Below are 15768 nucleotides of genomic sequence, written 5' to 3'. Positions count from 1 at the left end.
GCTTTGTAGCATAATCTGAAGTCAGGAAGCTTGATTCCTCCAGCTCCATTCTTCTTTTTCAAGACTGCTTTGGCTATTCAGGGTCTTTTGTGTTTCCTTATGAATTGTGAAATTTTTGGTTCTAGTTCTGTGCAAAATGCCATTGGTAATTTGATAGAGATTGCATTGAATCTGTAGATTACATTTGGTAGTATAGTCATTTTCACAATATTGATTCTTCCTACCCAGGAACATGGAATATCTCTCCATCTGTTTATGTCATCTTTGATTTCTTTCATTAGTGTCTTATAATTTCTGTGTACAGTTCTTTTGTCTCCTTAGGTAAGCTTATTCCTAGATATTTAATTCTTTTTGTTGCAGTGGTGAATGGGATTGATTGCTTAATTTCTCTTTCTGATTTTTCATTGTTAGTGTATAGAAATGCAAGAGATTTCTGTGTATTGCTTTTGTGTCCTGCAACTTTGCTAAATTCACTGATTAGCTCTTGCAATTTTCTGATACTATCTTTAGGGTTTTCTACATACAGTATCATGTCATTTGCAAACAGTGAGAGCTTTATTTCTTCTTTTCTGATCTGGATTCCTTTTATTTCTTTTTCTTCTCTGATTGCTGTAGCTAGGACTTCCAGGACTATGTTGAATAATAGTGGTGAAAGTGGACACCCTTGCCTTGTTCTGATCTTAGGGGGAATGTACTGGGGTCCAGCCCCAGCAGGATCCAGGGATACCCTCAGGATGAACGGTGTCGGCGAGAGAGATAAAAGTAAAGGGGAGAGAAAGAGGCTGATATTCCTTGGTTTACACAGAAAGCCAATAAAGTCCCTGACACGGGACTTGCTCTGTTCACGGAGGCTACAGGCGCCCTCTCGGTGGGGTGAAGACGCAGGGCGTCTTCCCGGTTGAGTGTTAGAAGCCCGGGCAGAAAAGTGAACTCAGAGGGCCTCTGTGCTCCAAGAAGTCAGCCTGAAAGAAAGAGAGAAAGGGAGAAGGAAAGAATGACACGGGGAGACCAAGCTTTGGTGAGCAAGGCCTGTAACTTTATTTTTAAAAGGAGCTTTTATACCCTCAGTTGTACATAGAGGATAATGGAGGGTGCAGAGTCATGCAGGGTCAGCAGTCCTTGACCCTTATCGAGACCAGGCTTTCTTTCTGCAAACCTGTCATATACAAAGGCTTTAGGTGATTTACATCATCATCTGGCCAGGAGGCCTGTTAACATTTTTCTTCTGATAAAGGTTAGTCAACCAGAAAACTTACATTCTCTAAGAGTGATTTTTCTGAAGTCTGGCGCCACTCTCCGAAAGCACTAGATAAAGTTGCATTCCTATAGGGCAAAGGTGCAGTGGGGTATAACAAGGAAAGAATTTATTAACTCAAGGGTCTAAAGTTTAACACCAAGGCTACTACTTATTTTTTCTATATACCAACTATATCAACTAATATACTCCCAAGGACACAATGGGATACGGAAACTTGGCAGCAAGCATTGGCCCAACAATGAAATCCTTCACCAGTTCTATTCTAATAATTTTTAACTCCTCAAAAGGCTCTATACTTTTAGAATGTTTTAAGCTTCCCGTACCTCTCCTGGTTGGGAGGCTGTAAACAATCACATGCGTAGTCGTAAGAGTCCGGATAAACCTGTCAGGCAAGTTTGAAAGCCATCTGAGGGGTTTGAATTGAAACACTCCTATTATGCCCAGGAGACTTATTAACTAGAGCTCTAAGTTGGTTTCCTTTAGGGAAAGGTGGTTGGGGACAGCCCCCCATTAATGTCAGTTGGTGAATGTCAGAGGAGTTGGTGAAAGTCACAAAATAGTAAGACAGACAGATTCTGGTTTTGGGGTAGATGCTCGAGCAGGTCCAGGGGATCCCTCGAGTCCTGATCCGCCTTGCCTGTCAGGTCTCTTCCACATGACCTTGTCATGGGTGGGATCTCCCGTGCTGGCTCCCGGCAGGAATGCTTTCAATTTTTCACCACTGAGAATAATGTTTTCTGTAGGCTTATCATATATGGCCTTTAATATGTTGAGGTGGGTTCCTTCTATGCCCATTTTTTGAAGAGATTTAATCATAAATGGGTGCTGAATTTTGTCAAAGGCTTTTTCTGCATCTATTGATGCTTTTGAACTGTGTTGTTGGAGAAGACTCTTGAGAGTCCCTTGGACTGCAAGGAGATCCAACCAGTCCATTCTGAAGGAGATCAGCCCTGGGATTTCTTTGGAAGGACTGATGCTAAAGCTGAAACTCCAGTACTTTGGCCACCTCATGCAAAGAGTTGACTCATTGGAAAAGACTGATGCTGGGAGGGATTGGGGGCAAGAGGAGAAGGGGACGACAGATGAGATGAGATGGCTGGATGGCATCACTGACTCGATGGACGTGAGTCTGAGTGAACTCCAGGAGTTGGTGATGGACAGGGAGGCCTGGCGTGCTGCGATTCATGGGGTCACAAAGAGTCGGACACGACTAAGCGACTGATCTGATCTGATTGAGATTATCATATGGTTTTTATTTTTCAATTTTTTAATATAGTGTATCACATTGATTGATTTGCATATATTGAAGAATCCTTGCATTCCTGGAATAAACCCAACTTGATCATGGTATATGAGCTTTTTGATATGTTGCTGAATTCTGTTTGCTAAAATTTTGTTGAGGATTTTTGCATCTATGTTCATCAGTGCTATTGGCCTGTAGTTTTCTTTTTTTGTGTTGTCTTTGTCTGGTTTTGGTAACAGGGTGATGGTGGCCTAGTAGAATGAGTTTGGAGGTGTTCCTTCCTCTGCAATTTTTTGAAAGAGTTTTATAAGGATAGGCATTAGCTCTTCTCTAAATGTTTGATAGAACTCTCCTGTGAAGCCATCTGGTCCTGGGCTTTTGTTTTTTGGGAGATTTTTTTATTACAGCTTCAATTTCAGTGCTTGTAATTGGGTTGTTCATAATTTCTATTTCTTCCTGGTTCAGTCTTGGAAGATTGAACTTTTCTAAGAATCTGTCCATTTCTTCCAGGATGATGTTCAATTTGAAAAAGCAAGTCTTCATCATTGGACAAATAGATTTTTAAAATGTGGCATACCCATACCATGAAATATTATATTGTGGTAAAAAGGAATGAGGTACTGCCATGATATGGATGCATGTTGGAAACATCACACTAAGTGAAATAAGTCAGTTATGAAAGACTTCATGTTATATGACTCCATTCATATGAAAGTCCAGAATAAGCAAATCCCATGTTTTTTCTGTCCTAGAGACAAAAAGTAGATTAGTGGTTGCTTAGGGCTGAGGCTGGGGCTGGGAAGAAAGGAGAGTGATAACTAGAGCTTAATTCTGAGGTGATGAACATACTCTAAAACTGATTGTGGTGATGGATGCATATTTCTATGAATATACTAAAAATTATTATTTTTTAAAGTTAAAGTGTTAGTTGCTCAGTCTTGCCCAATTCTTTGTGACACCATGGGCAGTAGCCACCAGGCTCCTATGTCCATGAAATTCTCCAGGCAAGAATACTGGACTGGGTAGCCATTCCCTTCCCCAGGGATCTTCCCAAACCAGGGCTCAAAACTGGGTCTCCTAAAAATGTACTCTTTAAATGGATGAATTGTGTATGTGGTATGTGAATGACATCTTAAGGCTGTTTCAAAATGAAATGAAACAGCAAGTCACAGAAGAATATATATAATTTGAAGCAGATCAAAAACAAGACCAAACAATGCATTGTGTAGGTTACATATTTGGTAAAACTGTAGGGAAAAGGATGAAATGATAAACACAAAATCCAGTAGAATACCTGTTTCTGGGGTGGGAAGGATAGAGACGTGATCATGGAGGTGAACACAGAGGCTTCCGATAGTGTCCGGAATGATTCTGTGTCTTCAGCAAGGTAGTGGGTCACAGGGGTTTAATTCTGACACTGGAATGTCCTACAACTGCTGTTAGCAGGTGGCAGTGATGACATAGTTGTCATTGCCTGGAATATATCTTTTTTTTTCCCTCAAACTTTTGTTTATTTTTTGGCCACACCATGAGGCATGTAGGGTCTTAGTTTCCTGGTCAGGGATTGAACCCATGATCCCTGAAGTGAAAGCAGGGAGTCTTAACCACTGGGCCACCGGGGAAGTCCCAATGCCTGAAATGTATCTTAAAGAGATTTTTGCATTTTTATTTTCCTTTTGACGTATGCACAGTTACACATGCCATAAATCTAAGTCTGAGAGACCTCTTACAGCAGGTATAAAATTTAAAAGTAAATGACAAGAAGAATACAAAACGGAGAAGAGAAAAGGGGAGCAAAAGCCACCTGAGTTGGGTGAGAGCAAATGTTGGGAAGGGAGTGTCGAACATGGAGTCCAGGAGAATCTGGGATGGAATTAGGGAGGCAAGGAAAGAGCCGCTGGAGGATTGGTTGGGAATTAAACATACGATCCTCCTTGATGCCCTTCAAAATATTCAAGTACACAGTGCGATTCCTCTGAAATTATTTACAACCTGTTTCTGTAGGTGATTCTTCCCATGTATCCCAACTTCAGGTCGGAACCAGGGTGGTCAAGGAGTCCACAGGGTGGCCATGGGCAGGCAGCTTTCATTTAGCACTAATTAATTTATATCTGCCTCTTTGCAACAACAAAAACCAACAACCAAAAAAAGGACCATTAGTGAAGCAAGCAAGTACACTTAAGCTCCCTGAATCTTATTTTCTTCCTCTGACAAATTGGGCTCCTGATGCCAAGTATCAGGGAGTCCAGGTGACCAGGTGTGAGGCTGCAAAGATTCAATGAGTACACAAGTGAAGCACCATCACAATTACCTGGGACCAGGTAAAGCTCCCGGGCTTCCCAGGTGGCACAGAGGTAAAGGACCCACCTGCCAATGCAGAGATGCAAGAGACCCTGGTTCAATCCCAGGGTTGGGAAGATCCCCTGGAGAAAGAATTGGCAGCCCACTCCAGTATTCTTGACCAAAGAGTCCAACACAACTGAGCAGACACACACACATGAACTGCAGCTCCTTCCTCCTTACTTATAGAATACTTACAGAATAAGTATTTATTCTTATAGAATCACATGACTGTTTCAAATGAAATAATAGGGGTAGAATACTTATGGAATCATGTGGCTGTTTCAAATGAGATAATAGGCGTAGCAGCATCCTGAAAGCAAAAAGCCTCTCTAAATGAAAGTCACTTTATTACTAATTTCATGTGCTTTACAGACATGAAATTGACAAAGGAAATGTAATAACAGCTTGTCAAAGAAACGTCAGGTGTGTTCTACCTTTCTCAAATCTTGAAAGCAGGGAAAAGGAGGTGACCAGGGAGGCATTTTTTAGTCCCTCTCCCTTAAAGGGGAGTCATCATCAGTGGAGGGAGGGGCGGGTGACGATGACTCACCAATCTCTGAACCACTAAGACTCAGAGAGGAGTGACCAGCCTTGGAAGTGGTGGGGCTGGAGCTTCAGCCCACCTCATTGGACTCCTATGTGAGGGCTCCTGGCCTGATGAGCTGATGAGCACCAGAGCTATAGATACCAGGGTGTGACGGTATAAACGAGCCCATGGTCAAGTCCGCTCTCCTACTTTGGGGGGCTAGTCAAGTCTGCCCTCCTACCTTTGGGGGCTGCTCTGTCAAATGGGAAACCAGAACAGAATCTGAATGGCCCCCTGGCTAACCCAGGGCAGAAATTTTCTGGGAAAACTTCTCAGCCCAGCTGACTGTCCAGTTTACACTGACAGGTTGCAGGAGCCACTACACCTCCCCTCCAGACAGATACAGGGTTGAGACAGGTGGGAAAGTTTGCAGTTCATCTGGACCTGATGCACATGACTGGAGGATTTTTGCACAGGCTTTGAGAGTCACTGATATTTCTTCCCCAGCCTCTCTTCAAACCTACCCTTCCACCCCTCCCAGGAAAAGTGTGCCTTGTCCCTGCATGCCTAACAGCCTCTTTTGTGATCCTGAACATGAATTCTGTCCCAGGTCTGGGGGAGTGCCACCTTATTTGAACCTGTCACTGTTTCCTGCTCACTCACCTACACTTACCTGCTTTTTAAGAATGCACTTAAAGACTTTTTCCCTAGACACCTACACGTACCTGCTTTTTAAAAATGCACTTAAGGAATTTTTCCACCGATTTCCTCTATTCCTTCTAATTGAACTTGTTCGTTTGACTTGTATTTAAGGGTCTGGCCCAGGCCTGGCTCCAGAGGATTTCCTGGTGGCCTCAGTTCAGTTCAGTTCAGTCGCTCAGTCATGTCCGACTCTTTGCGATCCCATGAATCGCAGCATGCCAGGCCTCCCTGTCCATCACCAACTCCCAGAGTCCACCCAAACCCATGTCCTTTGAGTCGGTGATGCCATCCAACCATCTCATCCTCTGTCGTCCCCTTCTTCTCCTGCCCTCAATCTTTCCCAGCATCAGGGTCTTTTTGGTTACAATTCCAGGCTTTCACTTCGTTGTGCTGTGCTGTGCTCAGTCGCTTCAGTCCTGTCCCAGTCTGCAGTTCCAAGGACTGTAGTCCACCAGGTTCCTCTCTCCATGGCATTTCCCAGGCAATAGTACTGGAGTGGGTTGCCATGCCCTTCTTCAAGGGATCTTTCCAACCTGGGATTGAACCCAGATATCTTGTGTCTCCTTCACTGGCAGGAGGTGTTCTTTACTACTTGAACTACCTCCCCTGGCCTGGGGTTCAATCCCTGGTCAGGGAATTGAGATCCTGCAAGCCATGCAGCACAGTAAAAATAAAAAAAGAATATTTCAATTTGTTACTTCTCTGCCCATCTGTCTCTGTAGCCACCCAGTCTCCAGTGCAGAGTGATGGTAGGAGGCAGGTGGGTGGCCCTGCCCTGACCCCTCACCTCTCTCCCCAGCCAGTTCAGGAGCCTCACCAACAGTGTCCCCATGGGAACTGCAAAGCCAGGCTTGCATGCTAATAGTATCCAGCCCCAAAATAGATACATCATCAAACAAAATGTAAAGCGGAGAACACACAAACCATCCCCGGAAGGACTGCGGGGCATAAGAAGAAAGATACAACTTGGCTTATTAAGCTGCCATCAGTCAGCCAGAAGGCCGTGGGTGGGGGGCTGGAGTTGAAAGTTCCAGGGAAGATTCTACTCTTGTCAAGTTACATACCATGCCCCCCATCTCACCCCCCAGTTTCCTGGGCCTCAAAGTGGTTCAGAAGTGCTGGCTCTAGAAGCCTTGGAGAGACTTCGGTGAGGATTACCAGGATTGTTTAAATGAGATGAGAGCTGTGAGGCTGCTGGAAAAGAAAAGGCCCTCACACAGGGAGGCTGCTGGTATTAGGACTGTTATGACTATTATTAAGGTAAACACTCTTCAGGCCTAAAAGCTAGCAAGGGAGAAGTAAAAATGGCTGAGCCAGTAAGCCCTAAGGTGTGCTGCTCTCTTCTCGAAGTCCTAATACTATTGAAAATAGAAAAGGGGTTCTTGGAGCTGAAATGTACATGCTTCTTTCTCTCTGCAACTCACTGCTATTCACCCTCTTTAGGATAAGCTCGCAGCATCAGTGCAGGAAGTGTTCCTAATGGGCTCAAACAGACTCCCCGCCTGGACTCCCAGGCTGAGTGGACGGCATGGCCAACGCCAGGAGGCTATTTTCTACTTTTCAGAAACCTCTCAGCTTTTAAGATTCTCCTGTAAAAGGCTGTCTGCTGCAGGTGGTAATGAACCTGGAATGTTTCAGTGTTCCAACTCAGGCACAGCCCAGGCCTGACTGTGCTGCCAAAATCTTGGCTCCCGGTGCACCGATGCCAAACCGAAATACAGAGGCAGAGTTATGGAGGAGAAGGAAAAAGCAGCTTTACTTCTCTGCCAGACAAAAGGGAAACACAATAGGCTAGCACCTCAAGAATTGTGCCCCACTCCCTGGTGAATAGGGAGAGGTTGTATAGTCAGGAAGGGCTATGTGATAAGGATCAAGGTAGTAACAGTCTTGCATTCTTCTGCAAAGTTTCAAAAGGATGGGGTTACTGACAAGGTTGCAAACTTGAATTTTCTGAGCTATGTCAGACTCCACAAGGACTTAATAATTCCCCCACCCTCTCCCACAAGATTTTGGCTAAAGATTTGAGAGGATTACACCTGTATCAAGGTTGAATGGACTTCCCAGGTGGTGTTAAGTGGTAAAGAATCTGTCTGCCAATGCAAGAGTGGTAAAAGACTCTGGTTCGATCCCTGGGTCAGGAAGATCCCCTGGAGGAGGGCATGGCAACCCACTCCAGTATTCGTGCCTGGGAAATCCCATGAATAGAGGAAACTGGTGGGCTACAGTCCAAGGAATCGCAAAATCAAACAGACTGAAGTGACTTAGCACACATTGACAAGATTAGGGTGTGTGCAGGGTCTCAGGTGCTCCTAATTTTGATGAGCTTCTCTGGTCCTTTTAATCCTGTCTAAGGCAGTTTCCTGGCTGCTCCTTGATTGGCAACTGTTCAAATCTGCTCTTTGGAACTCATGTAAAAAGGTCATGGAGGCTGGAGTCTTGCCTATAAGAAATGGGGGACAAAAAGGCCTCCGTGTCTGGGAGCCCCACAGGGCCCTGCTTGGCGTCAACCGTGAGACCAGGCCCTGTCCCTACCCTTGATGCCTCAGATCTGAAATGACAGCCTTTCTACCCTCCTCTGAGGCCTGCCTTGAAGACAAATGGGCCAGTGTTCTACTAAATGCCTCCTGCTCCTCTGAGCAACCTCTAAAGTGAAAGTGAAATTGAAGTTGCTCAGTCGTGTCCGACTCTTAGCAACCCCATGGACTACAGCCCACCAGGCCCTCGGTCCATGGGATTTTCCGGGCAAGTGTACTGGAGTGGGGTGCCATTGCCTTCTCTGTTAACAGTGGCTAGGCATATTATATTTACTTGGAGCTGGTATACTTGGTGACAGCCTTAGTGCCCTAGGACACGGCGTGCTTGGCCAGCTCCCCAGGTAGCAGCAAGCACACAGCGGTCTGGATCTCCCTGGATGTGATTGTCGAGCACTTGTTGTAATGCGCCAGGCGCGATGCCTCGCCAGTGATGCGCTCGAAAATGTCGTTGATGAAGGAGTTTATGATTCCCATAGCCTTGGACAAGATGCTGGTGTCCGGATGGACTTGCTTCAGCAACCTCTGCAGAGTAATAAAAGCTGTTGGGGCTACAGACTGTCTTCAGCCGGTTGTGTGGAAGCAGGTGTGGGAGGAGATTTGCCCTCAGTCTCCAGGAAAACTTAAGAGGCCAGCTTGGCCTTGGTGTGGCTGGGCCTCCGAGGAGGGGAGTGTGGGCACCAGCCGTGCTGGGGCTGAACTCCAGCCCTGCTGAAGGATTCTTCCTCCTCCTCGTCACTCCCTTACCCAGTCAAGTGGGTGTAACAGGGGCCCCAGTTGAGACAAAGCAGGGTGGGCCTGGTGTCGGTCAACCTGCAGGAACCCCCAGTACGGTCACCAGCTTTCATGTAATCAGTGGAAACCAACCCAAGGCACTTTTCAAATTCTATTTGTTACAGGCTTATTCAACATAACAAAGATCACCCAGTATAAGATTACCTAAACTAATTCTTTTTATGCAACACATACATTTTTTGGAGTTGGGATAAAAGACCATGTGTACCCTAACTTCCAGGTGAGTGTCTGGGATGGCTGCTCAACTTGTAAAATGGAAACTCTCTTCCCATCAGCAGCTGCCTAGGCCAACCTGTGGATTGAATCCAATATGAAGATTTTTGTCTGTGACAATGGATTATATGCAAAAATAGGAAGGTCAGTTACATTGATTCTAGGTTTGGTAGCTCTATGCGCTGCCTGTCCCTCAGTGACACTCTGGCTCTGTCACCCAGCTGGTTGTAGGTTTTATGTACATGCAAATTGTGCTAAGTCGCTCAGTCATGTCTAAGTCTTTTTGACCCTATGGACTGTAGCCTGTCAGGCTTCTCTATGCATGGAATTTTCCAGGCAAGAATACTAGAGTGGGTTGCCATTTCCTTCTAGAGGGGATGTTCCCAACCCAGGGATCAAACTCATGTCTCTTATGTCTCCTGCAACGGTAGGTGGCTTCTTTACCACGAGAGCCACCTGAGAAGGGCAACCAAAAATATTAATGTAAATAGGATAAGATGGCCTGCATATTAGGAAGCTGGTGGCCTTCATGGGTTGGTATTGAGTCATAATCCATACACTCTGCACAAATGTGCTCTAGTCTCCCTTAGCACAGAACCAAAATTCTAAGAGTAGTCTCATTAGTCCTTCTTAAACTGCCCCTTCCCAGCAAGCTCCTCAATGAGTGGGAAATGAAGCCAGATGTTAATCAGTCCTTCCCTCCCCCCAGCCAAAGACAGAGCTTGTAAACATCTGGAGTGCCAGGACCATGTCTGTCAGGCCTCCCTAGCATGACATCCCCTACACAGGGATGCTAAAGGATTTGGGATGATAATGGCAAAACATGGCCCTACCAGAATCCCATGTGGACTAGTAAAGCTGACCCAGAAAGGGCCAATGATTATACTTCATCCTCCTGCCATAGCAATTGGTATAGAAACATGTGACCTAATTAGAACTACACATCAGTTCGGTTCAGTTCAGTCGCTCAGTCGTGTCCAACTCTTTGCAACCCCATGAATCGCAGCACAGCCAGGCCTCCCTGTCCATCACCAACTCCCAGAGTTTACTCAGACTCATGTCCATCAAGTTGGTGATGCCATCCAGCCTTCTCATCCTCTGTCATCCCCTTCTCCTCCTGCCCCCAATCCCTCCCAGCATCAGAGTCCCTTCCAATGAGTTGACTCTTCACATGACGTGGCCAAGTATTGGAGTTTCAGCTTCAGCATCAGTCCTTCCAATGAACACCCAGGACTGATCACCTTTAGGATGGACTGGTTGGCTCTCCTTGCAGTCCAAGGGACTCTCAAGTCTTCTCCAACACCACAGTTCCAAAGCATCAATTCTTCGACACTCAGCTTTCTTCACAGTCCAACTCTCACATCCCTACATGACCACTGGAAAAACCATAGCCTTGAGTAGACGGACCTTTGTTGGCAAAGTAATGTCTCTGCTTTTTAATATGCTATCTAGGCTGGTCATTCCCATGGACGGAGGAGCCTGGTAGGCTGCAGACCATGGGGTTGCTAAGAGTTGGACACGACTGAGCAACTTCACTTTCACTTTTCACTTTCATGCATTGGAGAAGGAAATGGCAACCCACTCCAGTGTTCTTGCCTGGAGAATCCCAGGGATGGGGGAGGCTCATGGGCTGCTGTCTACGGGGTCACATGGAGTTGGACGCGACTGAAGCGACTTAGCAGCAGCAGCAGGTTGGTCATAATTTTCCTTCCAAGGAGTAAGCGTCTTTTAATTTCATGGTTGCAATCACCATCTGCAGTGATTTTGGAGCCCAAAAAAATAAAGTCTAACACTGTTTCCACTGTTTCCCCATATATTTCCCATGAAGTGATGGGACCAGATGCCATGATCTTAGTTTTCTGAATGTTGAGCTTTAAGCCAACTTTTTCACTCTCCTCTTTCACTTTCATCAAGAGGCTTTTTAGTTCCTCTTCACTTTCTGCCATAAGGGTGGTGTCATCTGAATATCTGAGGTTATTGATATTTCTCCCAGAAATCTTGATTCCAGCTTGTGCTTCCTCCAGCCCCGCGTTCCTCATGATATACTCTGCACATAGGCTTCCCTAAAATTAAAGAACCCTGGGGGAGACTCTCCTTCACCAGGAGTCACCACATCAGGAGGATGTGAGTACATGGCAACCAGCATCCATGGTACCCGCAATGAGGTAACACGAGCAGGGGTCAGCTTGGCCAGATGAAAAGAGAGAACATTCCCAAGAACTTTGAGCAACTGGACCTAGCTGCGCCAAAAGGGACAGCAACCCTGTTATATCAGCAAATAGAATTTATATTTACAAGAAAGTTTGTTTTTTCTGTCAAACCCAGAATTCATGATAATATAATGATTATATATTCATGCTATTATTTTCATACCTCCTCCTGGTGCTCACAGAACATTTATTAGTGTTCGCTGACTTACAAATATAGGGTGTATACAATAGCTGAAGTTTTTCTACAACCACAATTGTCCTCCAAGTCAGCTAAACTAATTCTTATGGGGCTATAGAGCACAGGACAGAGTTCCATGAACTGTAGGTTACCATAGCTCCCACCGTGCCCCTTCAAAACATACGTAGAAAATGTAAAAATGTCTCCTGAACAGTCCTGGTAATAAGAATTGATAGTATTACCTGTAAACATATCTTTTCCCATCTTCAGTTCAGTCGCTCAGTCGTGTCCGACTCTTTGCGACCCCATGAATCGCAGCACGCCAGGCCTCCCTGTCCATCACCAACTCCCGGAATTCACTCAGACTCATGTCCATCGAGTCAGTGATGCCATCCAGCCATCTCATCCTCTGTCATCCCCTTCTCCTCCTGCCCCCAATCCCTCCCAGCATCAGGATCTTCTCCAATGAGTCAACTCTTCGCATGAGGTGGCCAAAGTACTGGAGTTTCAGCTTTAGCATCAGTCTTTCCAAAGAAATCCCAGGGCTGATCTCCTTCAGAATGGACTGGTTGGATCTCCTTGCAGTCCAAGGGACTCTCAAGAGTCTTCTCCAACACCACAGTTCAAAAGCATCAATTCTTTGGTGCTCAGCCTTCTTCACAGTCCAACTCTCACATCCATACATGACCACAGGAAAAACCATAGCCTTGACTAGACGAACCTTTGTTGGCAAAGTAATGTGGAGATTGAAAACAGGAAATAATTTTTAGGATGGGCCCACTCATCCTGTTGTCCCTCTTTTATGATCACCCAGAACCTAACACCAACAATTACAATCACAGTCATGAAAATACTACACATCTACACTTTTCTAACCTAGAATTCTAAGCATAAGGTCTGGTTATTCAGTTCGGGAGGCCCAAGTGTCCTCAATTCAGCAGGAATGATCAGGGCTTGGCAAATCTGATTTAACTGGAGTTCCAAAGAAATGACTTGAGGAACCAGAATGACTATTTATTGTTTAGAATGAGAAACATGACATTTAACATTTAATTGACAAGATCGGAGAATTTACTTTGTCTGCTCTGAACATTGTCTTCTTGGTAAGAAAATCTACTTGAAAAATTGAATTAAGGAGGCCATTGGGTAAATATGAAATGAGACTAATGGCCTTGGATAGTCATACTGTTTGTGTTCCTCAGGCTGGAATAACCAGATGACTCATGTTTGTCCAGTTGTCAGAGGGTCATTTCCGCAGGTCAGAGCACACTCTCTAATAGATGGAACCACAGACTTCCTAAGAAATCCTTCCATATTCATATAACAGTTCCCTCTTCCCCTTCTTCTCTGGGCATTCAAGATATTCTCATCATTCAAGGCCAATTTCAATAAAAGGCTCAGAAGAAGGTAAGCAGGAATGGAAAGAATCTAGACGCTTCTCTGGTGGACTTTGCTGGTTGCCGACCCCGCCCTCCTAAGAGAACTCCAATTGAGTTCTGGAGCCATGCTCATTCCACGTAGCCCATGTGCTTCAGTTCAGTTCAGTTCAGTTCAGTTGAGTCACTTGGTCATGTCCGACTCTTTGCGACCCCATGGACTGCAATACACCAGGCCTCCCTGTCCATCACCACCTTCAGGAGTTTACTCAAACTCATGTCCATTGAGTCGGTGATACCATCCAACCATCTCGTCCTCTGTCGTCCCCTTCTCCTCCTGCCTTCAATCTTTCGCAGCATCAGGGTCTTTTCCAAGGAGTCAGTTCTTCGCATCAGGTGGCCAAAGTATTGGAGTTTCAGCTTCAGCATCAGTCCTTCCGATGAATATTCAGGACTGATCTCCTTTAGGATGGACTGTTGGATCTCCTTGCAGTCCAAGGGACTCTCAAGAGTCTTCTCCAACACCACAGTTCAAAAGCACCAATTCTTCGGTGCTCAGCTTTCTTTATGGTCCAACTCTCACATCCATACACGACCACTGGGAAAACCATAGCCTTGACTAGATGGACCTTTGTTGGCAAAGTAATGTCTCTGCTTTTTAATATGCTGTCTAGGTTGGTCTTCACTTTTCTTCCAAGGAGCAAGCGTCTTTTAATTTCATGGCTGCAGTCACCATCTGCAGTGATTTTGGAGCCCCCAAAATAAAGTCGGCCACTGTTTCCCCATCAATTTGCCATGAAGTGATGGGACCAGATGCCATGATCTTAGTTTCCTGAATATTGAGCTTTAAGCCAACTTTTTCACTCTCCTCTTGCACTTTCATCAAGAGGCTCTAGTTCTTCTTCACTTTCTGCCATAAGGGTGGTGTCATCTGCATATCTGAGGATATTGATATTTCTCCTGGCAATCTTCTCTCCAGACTGTGCTTTATCCAGCCCAACATTTTACATGATGTGCTCTGAATATAAGTTAAAAAATCAGGGTGACAATATACAGCCTTGATGTACTCTTTTTCCTATTTGGAACCAGTCTGCTGCTCTATGTTGAGTTCTAACTGTTGCTTCCTGACCTGCATACAGATTTCTCAAGAGGCAGGTCAGGTGGTCTGGTATTCCCACCTCTTTCAGAATTTTCCACAGTTTGTTGTAGTCCACACAGTCAAAGGCTTTGGTAAAGTCAGTAAAGCAGAAGTAGATGTTTTTCTGGAACTCTCTTGCTTTTTCGATGATCCAACAGATGTTGGCAATTTGATCTCTGGTTCCTCTGCCTTTTCTAAAACCAGCTTGAACATCTGGAAGTTCACGGTTCATGTACTGTTGAAGCCTGGCTTGGAGAATTTTGAACATTGCTTTACTAGCGTGTGAGAGGAGTACAATTGTGTGGTAGTTTGAGCATTCTTTGGCATTGCTATGTGCTTCAGGAGAAGTTAAACTATCACCAGCTCTAGGAGCAGCTCTACGACTGGGAGCTGACTGTAGCTCAGAACGTGAACTCCTTATTGCAAACTTTAGGCTTAAATTGAAGAAAGTAGGGACAACCACTAGACCATTCAGGCATGACCTAAATCAAATCCCTTACAATCCCTTACAGTGGAAGTGACAAACAGATTCAAGGGATTAGATCTGATAGAGTGCCTGAAGAACTATGGACGGAGGTTTGTGACATTGTACAGGAGGCAGTGATCAAGGCCATCCCCAAGGAAAAGAAATGCAAGAAGGCAAAAAGGTTGTCTGAGGAAGCCTTACAAATAGCTGAGAAAGGAAGAAAAGCTAAAGTCAAAGGAAAAAAGGAAAGATATACCCATTTGAATGCAGAGTTCCAAAGAATAGCAAGGAGAGATAAGAAAGCATTCCTCAATGATCAATGCAAAGAAATAGAGGAAAACAATAGAACGGGAAAGACTAGAAATCTCTTCAAGAAAATTAGAGATACCACGGGAACATTTCATGCAAGGATGGGCACTAAAATAAAGGACAGAAATGGTATGGACCTAACAGAAGCAGAAGATATGAAGAAGAGGTGGCAAGAATAAACAGAAGAACTATACAAAAAAGATCTTCACAACCCAGATAATCACGATGGTGTGATCACTGACCTAGAGCCAGACATCCTGGAATGTGAAGTCAAGTGGGCCTTAGAAAGCATCACTATGAACAAAACTAGTGAAAGCAATGGAATTCCAGCTGAGCTATTTCAAATCCTGAAAGATGATGCTGTAAAAGTGCTGCACTCAATATGCCAGCAAATTTGGAAAATTCAGCAGTGGCCACAGGACTGGAAAAGGTCAGTTTTCATTCCAATCCCCAAAAAAGGCAATGCCAAAGAATGTTCAA

This window comes from Bubalus kerabau, chromosome 5, assembly GCF_029407905.1.
Source record: "Bubalus kerabau isolate K-KA32 ecotype Philippines breed swamp buffalo chromosome 5, PCC_UOA_SB_1v2, whole genome shotgun sequence".
In the NCBI taxonomy this organism is placed as follows: domain Eukaryota; kingdom Metazoa; phylum Chordata; class Mammalia; order Artiodactyla; family Bovidae; genus Bubalus; species Bubalus kerabau.
Note: the sequence above shows the minus strand (reverse complement) of the source record.